The sequence below is a fragment of the Centruroides vittatus genome, unplaced genomic scaffold (genome assembly GCF_030686945.1).
Source record: "Centruroides vittatus isolate TY-2023 unplaced genomic scaffold, ASM3068694v2 contig_120, whole genome shotgun sequence".
Classification (NCBI taxonomy): Eukaryota; Metazoa; Arthropoda; class Arachnida; order Scorpiones; family Buthidae; genus Centruroides; species Centruroides vittatus.
In genome coordinates, this window is record NW_027120768.1 from 341746 (window position 1) to 352823 (window position 11078).

General features: G+C 32.3%; 1 protein-coding gene across 4 annotated transcripts in view; it reads right to left on the reverse strand.

Annotated features, from left to right (window-relative positions):
* The window catches only part of LOC136984350 (uncharacterized), a 147866-nt gene extending 143190 nt beyond the window's left edge, over positions 1-4676 (reverse strand). For 2 of the 4 annotated variants that reach the window (XM_067281342.1, XM_067281301.1), the window contains exon 1: positions 4539-4676. The gene's annotated coding sequence lies outside the window, so the exon portion shown is untranslated. The remainder of the gene's footprint in view (positions 1-4538) is intronic. The other 2 variants (XM_067281326.1, XM_067281318.1) reach the window with 1 other exon arrangement.
* Between the last annotated feature and the right edge of the window lie 6402 nt (positions 4677-11078).

Sequence of the window (11078 nt, forward strand, 5' to 3'; positions counted from 1 at the left end):
TCTAAATTAATTATTAAATATTCATTCAACTATTCTTATTTATTGTCTAATGACAAAATTCGATTGCTTAATTATTCTGAATATAAAAAATAATTAATTATTGTTGCTGTTGATAATATTCTTTATACAAAACATTCCTGGCGATGCAAATGAGCAAAATAAGCCACCCCACATTAACAATCTATTACATTCCAAAAGTCATCACCTAGTAAATTATAAAATATAATAAAATTTTTTAAAATTATTTATTAACTGTTTAATGGAATTTTGTTTATTTAAAAAAAATCAGATTTATAATATGTTACAAATCAACCTTATCATCATTTAAACAATAAGGAAATTGCTAAATATATAGTATGATAATGACCTCCATTGACATCTAGACATTGCCTCATATGAGACAGAATTAATTAATCATGCTACATAGCAGATAGTATGCATAATGAATTTATTACAAAATGGATTTCTTAAAATAAATTTATTATGTAACTTTTATTGTCTTGAAATTCATCGCATTTTTGGGCTCAAGATATCCTGTTTAAAGGAACAAATTCATTTTATAATAATGTATGTATTGTTATTATTGAGTAAAATATAAACATATGAGTAAACTAAAAATAAATAAAAACAAACAACACAACATACCTTATGTACATATTCCAGCATACTTTAATACAAAAAACAAACATTTTTGGCTACTTTCAGGAGCTTTGTTATTTGAAAGTTTTAAATAACATCACATAGCTGCTGCTAGAATGTTTTGTTTTGGAATACAAGGCATCTCATACGATTTTCAAATGGCTTAATCTAACCTGAAGCAGCTTCATGAATGTAGCTAAAATGTTTATTTTTTCTTTTTTTTCTATTAATGTGTGCTGGAATATATATGTAAAATGTGTTGTGTTGTTTATTTTGAATAGTTCCAGCTTTTGGAGAATATAATTTAAAAACAAACAAGCTTTCTCGTGTAAAATATGTAAAGTATGTTCTAGATTATAGTATAATTTTAAACTGAATAATTTTATGAATACAAAATATGCAATGAAAATAATATTTTCATGTTTTAACAGAATTTTCTGAGAGATAATAGAAGGAATGTTTTAAATGCTACTTAAAATATTTAACATAATTATATACATAAAGCATAAACAAAATTTGTTGTTACATTAAGATAAATATACCAGTTATATATATCTTTAAGCACTAAAAATAAGACAAAGATAACACAGAAAAACTTGAATGAAAAACGTAATAAAATGGAAAAATACATTAACAGTATCTAATAACTGATTTACCTTCATATGATAGCCATAGCATTAATGTTAACACATAACTCACATTTACATTCTCTCTTTTTCACTGTACTTTTTATTATTCATATAAATACATTTCAAGATTAGATTATCATCTAAAATGTATTCAGCATTAAATAATTCATAATTTTTGAGTATGTTAACGAGTTTATTCTTAAAGAAATATATTTATATCATTATAATAAAGAATAAATTCAGTCTATACATAGCAATTCCAAGATATTTGTAATTTTCATCATAGTCATTTGTCATACTTTATAACCATCATCAATTCAGATATAACATTCAAACTAATTTTAATTCTAAAATATATATATATATAATTACAATAAATAACATATACTGTTCTTAATGTATAGAAATAATTAAACTTTCTTCAGAGCTTAGATTTACATAAAGCCTCAAAACTCTTATTGATAAATTTTTTAATCAAAACAGCTTTGGGTTTTTAATCTAGTAGATAAAGTATTTGTGTGCGTACATATTGTATATACCAAATGAACTGCTATGTTAACAGGCTATAATAAGGCTAATTTAACCTTATTACAGCCTGATAATATAGCGGATCATTTGACATTAGTTAAAAATCAGGTTTATGGATTTATCATTTATATATATTGTATATACTTAAGTAAAATCTATATTAAAATAATGCATATATAAATGAATTCTTTATTAAAATAATATACAAAAACAGAAATTAGTAGATATAAGATGAATACGTAAACTCATAATGATCCAGGCTCCCAAACATATTTAGTTTGCTTTTGGAATAGAATAACTTATAATTTCCAACATTCGTTCAAAAAAGAAACTTAAATAAATTTAAATAATCACAACAAATAAGCAATATATAACGAGGCTAGCCAAACCTCATTGTGACAGGAGCTAAATATCACTTATCAGAAATACAAGAGCTGCATTAAGGCAAAACAGATTTTAATTAATGAAACTATAAAATGTAATACCAATATGATATTGGGCGCTCACCTCCCGATTATATCTATCAAAACTGTATTCTATATGTTATATACAGTATACATATAGGAGAATGCCCTTAGGACCAACTGATCCATGTTCAACAGCTGTTCACACAGAATATATATATATATATAATTGGGAGCTGCAGTTTGGCTTAATAAATCAATCTACTCTAACTTCTAAATATGATTAACAGACTGCTTTATTCAGAGATTCCAAACACATACATGTAAAACTTCTCCAAATAAAGCAGTTTTTATAATATTATACATACATTTCCATAAGTAAATTTAATAACAGAATTCTGGCATAGAAATTTTTCAACATCTTATTACCTCCAAATCATAGGTTAATACAACAATCACATTCTGTAATAAAAAACGCATCTTGTCTCTTCACAATTTAGACTTATGAAAACGACTTCTCAAATATATTAAGTTTGCAATAAAAGTTCAGAAAAATTGAAAATTTTCTGTATTCTTTCAGAAAATTCCTTGGCAAAGCAATCGTGTGTATATTGTAAACTTTATATTTTTTTCCCTACTTGATTATTTTTTTATTTGAATGTTTAACTTTTATTGTTTCAAGGATTGTTTTCTTCTATCTTTGAGGCATCACTGCAACAGTTATTTTATATTATTTATCAAATGCATAGAAATAATTAAATATGATCATTTAATATTTGATTGCTTCTTGTTTTCTTTTGTTCATTGGGAGTAAGCACAAAATTGTTATGTAAAACTTATCACACAAGAACACATTTTATTGAAACATCCTATGATCGCCTAAATTCAAATTCTAGCTTGATCATTGAAACACTTTTTGATGAATAATATTGATTTTATTTTGCTTTTAATTTCGTAGTTTCATTGATTCATTTTTAAGATTTTATGTGGTTTTCTACCTTTTTAGCAAGTTTTAACTTTTATGTTTTACAATTTTACTTGTTTTATCCCCTTTGTTTTAAAATACTTAGTTACTCCAGCAGTCACTATTAAATATCATTTCAGTTTTATCAAACTGTACAATAAGGACTGAAGAGAAAGCCAAACAGCCCAAAATGCAAAATAAAACAATGTAAAATACATGAGTTTGGTACAATTACACCTCCAAATGAGACTGTTGGGACCTTATCAAAGCTGTAGATCACACCCATAGGAGCAAAAAAGTCAAAGGAACAATACCTCTAAATGTGACCGGTCAAAGCCTCCCGAAATCGCATCACTCCGTTAAGACTATCACATTTAACTATTTTGCGCACACAACTATGCCAGCTTCGAGTAGCCCACTTCACCATTCACAGCATACTCAACGGCTGCATTCAGCAATCAACAGTCGTAACTGAGCAAAGACGTTTCAATCAGTAGCCGTTACACAGTTACAACAAGCAATGTATGCGTCGGAACAAAAAGCAGCCATCATTGGTCAATTTCAGGTAGCATAAACGAAAAACGCTACTAAATGTGACATCAAAATACCAAACACATTTCCAAAACAGCACTACCATAGAGGGTGTTTGGTAGAATAATATACAACAGCTACGGAACTGTCATGTCTGCCGAACATCGGTGCCGTTCGGCAGACCACACGTTTTAGGGTCACCTCGGAAACCACACGAGCACAGAGATGCGCACTACGACTCGCACCGAGGAGCACGACTACACTCGGAGAATAGGCATTACATCAATACACAATAAAAACAGACCTTTGGAGGTTAATATCTGCATACTGGTATCGTCCCCGTACTTTTTTGCTCGTACAGGAAGCGGGAAACTCCTCATTCACAGTTCACATCTTACCACAAGTTCTATATAGCAACAATAACAACAAATAGGATCAAATGAGGATTTTGGATAGAAATGACCTCTCTTACCATTTCAATAAAAAGTGATAGAAATTTAATTAAATCTCCATCAAAAATTACGCAAAATGAAGAGAAAAAAATACATGAAAACAGCGGCCACAAAACTCTTTTAAAGCATTAAATCTTAGACATTTCAGTAAAGAAATGCATTATTAAATGTCAAAAAGAATTATTTTTAAATGGTTTTGATACACGAGATAAAGCCTGAATAAGAATTAAATAAAAAAATTAATTATAAAAAGAACTTCCTCGAAATAAAAATAGCAAAAAACAACTCCCAAAATAAAATGAGTTTATTAGGTCAAGCACTGTTAGATTAATCAATGTATACACATAAAAATCGCATAAATTGATTATAATTTTAAATGTAAACAACTTACATTTGGTTATTTAATGTTACACGAAAATCGCCACGTTTAAAAAAAAAAAAAAAAAGCGGAACCTCTCAATTGTCAATCGCCTTCAAAACAGCAAAAAATACAAAAACACCATGGAAGTTTGTCTGCTACAGTGGCGTCTTTCCCGGGCGGATACAGAAAATTTTATATTATTATAAATTAATTAAATATATAAGCTTTCGTATTATTAAATATTTTTTATATTTCGTTATAACAATATAAGTATTAATATGTAATATTATTATTATATGTTAATAAAAATTTTTAATAGTATTTTACCGAATTGTAATTTCCTGTTTTGTGATGGTAATGAGCATGCGCATTAAATTGTGAAATATTTATTTATTTTTTTTTTTAAATATTATTATTAAGTTTATCCTGTTTTAATTTAGTATTATTTTTATTTCGGGAACATTATATAAAATAATACTGTAAAAATAACTTCGAAAGCTAAAAAATCTTATTCAATTTATGCTAATTCCATCTGGTGGCCGTATAGTATATTTTTGGTTTACTACTTTATTTGTTCGTCCCAACCGCGTCCGCCATTTTCTTTTTAGTCAAAGGGACTCGCAATTTGGGTTATGTAAGGACTACGAGCTAGAATATTTTAACTCGTGTAAAAATGCGCCGAGGAGTGGAAGAGTTTAACTAAGATAGTGCAAGTCAAAATGACCCGATACGGGGATAAAACGCCAAACTAGTTTTGCCTACTTAGTTTTTTTTTTTTTTTTGTTAATTTTTAAAGCAAATAACAAGACATTTCTTTCTTCAACCCTTTATTTAAACGTTTTTAAACAAGACAAAATATTCTGGGGATACTATCTATGGAATTTCGGGACTTTGAGTATATATCTGAACTGAGGGACCGAGACGAGTTCAACGATACCCTACTTTTGGACGGGAGACGAAAAATAAGAAAGTTATCATAGTTTTTAAGTTATCATACTTTTTAAATGCTTTCATTCAGACGGCACCGTAGTTGCTAGTGCTGCCATCTCGCGGTAAAGTCTGCAAACAAATTTTAAAAAAAGCACTCTGAAAGGCAAGAAATTGCACGAACAGTCGAACGCCAGTTCCTTTTTTTCCTTTTGTTCAAGCATCGCGATAGCGCGGTCGGCTCGTAGTACTAGCCGACCGCGAGCGATAGCGAGACTGAGGTGTCGTAGCCCCCGAGGTCGATGAACGCAAGGGTGTGCAAAAAGGACTTAACTCGAACTGTAGACGATCAGTGTGCACGTGGATCAATATCTGCCTTTGTTGTATCAGTTTATATAGCCGACTTGCCGGACTGCCTATTAAACACACGATAGGCCTAGCGTAGAGAGCGACGCGACTCCCGAACATCGCGCGATCGCCGAAAAAATTATGATAACTTTCTTATTTTTTGCCTCCGGCCAAAAGTAGGGTACCGTTGAACTGGTCTCGGTCTTCTGAGTTCAAATATATACTCAAAGTCCCGAAATTCCATAGGTGGTAATCTATAGTACGCCCATATTGGGTAACGATAAGTTAAATGCATTTCTAAGCATTCTTAATTTTACTTTCCCGGCTGTTACTGTATATATGTTACCGGCAAAACCCGATTTTACGCCAAACTAGTTTTGCCTAGGCCAAACTAGTTTGGCGTAATCGTGTCAGGCCAAACTAGTTTAGAATTATTATTCAAGTGTATTAATGGTTAGAATAAAATTAAAAGGCAATCAATTAGATGAACAATATTTATTCAAACATAGTCTACTTAATTATAAAAAACGGGGTTAATGTTACCCTACATATCGAAGGTGGCGGCTCGTCTCCGATTCCAGCGATCAGAAGACAGGGAACAGTGGGGACACACGTTCTAACCTAACCTAACCTATTCTAATAAACTACCATAATTATTAGCAACCAAATTATTAGAATAGGTTAGGTTAGGTTAGAACGTGTGTCCCCACTGTTCCCTGTCTTCTGATCGCTGGAAGCGGAGACGAGCCGCCATCTTCGATACCTAGGGTAACATTAACCAAAAACAGTATTGATTAGAAGTGACACAACACTTGTACAAAACTGTAAAATAAAAATAAGCTAATCAGTACTTATCAGTTTTTTTTTTTATTTTTATTTTATTAAGCCACGCACTTTTAAAGGTAATTAACTTTCGAAAATATTTTCAAAAATTCAAACGAAATAATAAAAATAACTTTTAAAATCAAACTAAAATTTAAAATGAACTTATTTGTGTTTTATGATGAACTTAAATTAACCATTAATATACTTGAATAATAATTCTAAACTAGTTTGGCCTGACACGCTTACGCCAAACTAGTTTGGCGTAAAATCGGGTTTTGCCGGTAATATATATATACATAACAAGGGAAAGCATTGGAATCGTGTCAGATTTGACGCTCAAGTTTATTTTTGTAAATCTACGTTTTGAGACGTCCTGAATCCAAAGAAGTAAAAAATATTCCGTGTATGTGTCTGTTGGGTCCATAAAAAACAAAATTTCGCATGATAGCTTGTGTATCAGGAGCATTGATGCTCCTTATTAATTTAAAATAGCATTTTTTAATTGAATTTGTTTAGTAGCTGTATTTATGTTTAATAGGTGGTTGTCTCTTTAATCCGAAAATATTCGGTAGACTAACTTACAGCTGATTAAAGAGACAACCACCTATTAAAATAGCATCTTTTCTCATTATTATTTAATTGCATCATAGCTTCCTAATAGAGGAGGTCCCGTGTCACGTGATATAACGTCATCGCTCCGCCTAACAAAACAATCGTCCGCCATATCGGTTGCTGATTTCACGTTACCCTGTTTGATCACTACTATGTCAATGTTAAATAAAGGAATTTTACCAGGCTTTGCAGCCGATTTGAAAGGTAATGATTTGATAAAATGTAAAGAGAAAACTTATTTTATTGGATGGGATCCATACGAAATGAAACAAACGGATTTTTCATCCAACGATTTAACCATGTGGCCAACTATAGAACATAGGGAGGGACACAGTAAATTATTTGGTTTGTAGTGAGTATGGTACCGGTAAAGTTCGGTCTCACAATTGGTGAGGGAACGCAAGGGTCGTACAAAGAAAACACACACGAATATTATGAAGGAATTATTTAACTTTATATATATATAAAAATTGTATAACAAACAAAACACCAATATACTAATTACAAAACTAAAAACCCGCCTAGCCTAATCGTAATATTTACAGAATGTGACACTGATGAGTACATGCTGAACGGACCAAATTCGTTGAATATTGTTCTATCAGAACAAGGCGCTTTACAACGGGAACGGCGTACTATACACTCTTATGGGTTATTCCCCTTATCATAAATCACTCAGCAACCGTTATTACGCTCGGGGTAGACTTTCCTTGTCGATGCACATGGATTTGCCCAAGACCCTGAGTCCAGCTACTCTCGATCCTTCCTTGCTTACCTCCCTTGTCCAAGCTTACTCACTTCCGTATCAGTCCACTAGCGTGCATCCACTCTGACCCTTGTGAAGTCCGAAGCCACGAAAAAGTGCTCCTGCATGTTCGACACTCCCTTTTATATCCCCTCGCCATCCGGGGCCTTTAGCCAGTCACGTGAGGGCGTCGCACCCAACCCCAGACCAACGAGCGGTTGCCGAAAACGGAGGTACGCGACAACGGAAAGTTTTACACAAAACTAACGAGACAATGTATTTTACACAAAAAAACGCGACAATGTATGGCTCCCAAGCAGGGCCGATCCCGATACACGCGAGAAAAATAAAGAAAAAAAAAATGTACATATACAAAATAGTGACAGAGCACTACAGGTTTTAACAACTAACGCTGTCACACTGGATCAGATGAAGGCATACAAATCACTCGATGTTCATAATTATTTGACAAGCGGATTTATTCATCGTGATATTTTATCAAGAACCGTTCGTAATGATTTAATTTTGCTTGTAGGAAAGGTACTGTACGTATCGTCACGTGAGACTTTCCATTACTCATAACATATTAACTGCGTTAATATAGAGATGAATGTAATTTTAATTTAGTCACATTTTAAGTTAACTTGTATTTATAAGTAGTTTTTCTTTTTGTAACTCTTTCCGCCCTGTGGACACTAAGAGGGCCTCTTATAGCAAGCCTGCCACCCTGGAGGCCCCGGGATCGAATCCGGACGGGTTGAAAAATCCCCAGGATTTTTTCGGGGGATGGTCCGTCCGGGGGATATGTCGGTCCCCGTCCCTCATCACCCGGCCGCCCCATTGTGGGCTTGGCCGAACCCATAATGGGCTTGCTATAAGAGGCCCTCTTAGTGCCCACAGGGCGGAAAGAGTTACCAAAAAAAACTACTTATAAATACAAGTTAACTTAAAATGTGACTAAATTAAAATTACATTCATCTTTATATTAACGCAGTTAATATGTTATGAGTAATGGAAAGGCTCACGTGACGATACGTACAGTACCTTTCCTACAAGCAAAATTAAATCATTACGAACGGTTCTTGATAAAATATCACGATGAATAAATCCGCTTGTCAAATAATTATGAACATCGAGTGATTTGTATGCCTTCATCTGATCCAGTGTGACACGTTAGTTGTTAAAACTAAATAATTTACTGTGTTCCTCCCTATGTTCTATAGTTGGCCACATGGTTAAATCGTTGGATGAAAAATCCGTTTGTTTCATTTCGTATGGATCCCATCCAATAAAATAAGTTTTCTCTTTACATTTTATCAAATCATTACCTTTCAAATCGGCTGCAAAGCCTGGTAAAATTCCTTTATTTAACATTGACATAATAGTGATCAAACAGGGTAACGTGAAATCAGCAACTAATATGGCGCGCACTTCTTTGTGCAGTCTCTGTATATGTGAGCGGAGTCATGTGACGTCACGTGCACCCCCCTCTATATTAAAGGGGTGGGAGATAGAGGGTTGTCATGTGTCATATCTCGAGACAGATAGGACTTAATGAAGTTGTTATTCGTTGTTAACATTTACAAATTTTTGTATTAAACTCGTCACAACCCTGAAAATTAAGCTTTTTGCCATTCGATAATAATTAAAAATATAAAAAGTTATAAGTAAAGGTTTCTTCTTCTAATAGAGAGACTAGTGGTATTTATCACGTCTTTTTTAATTATTCTCAATTAACAGAGACCGAGATTAAAAACAGTTCATTTTAGTTTGCCTATTTAACAATGCATTTCGGATTGGTAATTTTCCAATCCCTCATCGTGCTCACGGCTTCAGTGTCTATAGTTGTTGTCTACAACATAACGAACAAAAAGTTAGTTCATGTTAATATACGTTTGTTATCAAGAATGGTGGATATCGTGCACAATTTGCACACATCCTAATGCTGCAGTTTCCACATAGTCTCTTGCATTTACTTGCATGTTTTCTTTATCCATTTTTGATGGAAAAATGCAACATTTCCATTTCTCACAATTATTAGCTCCTTGTTACCTCCTAGAAGGATTTTAACTTCGACAATGTAGATCATAACATGACAAAGGTCAAAATGTAATTTTTCATTGTAAATATTTTCAAAAGTCGAAACCAAAATTTTCATAAACAAACTACAACTAAAATAAAAACACAGAAACACCATTTATATTCTGCAAAAGAAAAAACACTGTACGAAAAAAATCAACAAAATACTGAGTATGTACGATCAGACTAACCTGAGTAGGCCTACCCTATAAATCAGCGGTTCCCAACCTTTTTTTGACCAGGTACCACTTTTGTTTCATTGTTGTTAGCAGGGACCACAAGGTTTAAGAAAAATAAACTGTGTCAATCTAAAAGTAAACTTTAAACAAAACTTTTAACATAAGTAATCGTCAAACTCAAGAGTAACATGCTTTAACAGTACTATTTATAATAGAAAACATAACATTTTTGATAAAAATTAAATTCAGTTTGTATCAATGTGGAAATAATAATTTAAAATGAATAAAAGTTTTAAATCTTTTGCGGACCACTGGTTGGGAACCGCTGCTATAAATAATGATATGGCCGAGAGTAAAGCTCTTCAATGGCTAGTACTTAGATTATAAAAAATATTGTTATATTGAAGATTGAGTACTACACTTGCCACTCTAAACTCTAATCTTACTTTATCTATAATAATTAAAATTTAGAAATAGCTAAATTCTAGATGAAACAAACTAGATTTATATCACTTATCTAATTGCCTAAATCTCAAAAATAGGACAAACAAAACAATATAGATTTAGATGAGAAAAATAGATTTAAAAGTGACAATTCTGCCCAACACGTGGTACAGACTTCGATGTTTTGACTAAAAGTAAAATGGCGGTCGATAGTACCCGTCGTTGCCACCAAAAGCGCTGTAACCACAGTCACAGCCAATCTATGTAGTATATTCTAAACACCGTATTTTCGTTTTCATTTTACGTGTTAATTATAAAGTAATCCTAATAACAAAAGTTTTTCTTTGTTAGTAGTAAGTGTCATAGTCGAGCCATTTTAATTTTTACTTCCATACAGTGCAATAATTCACG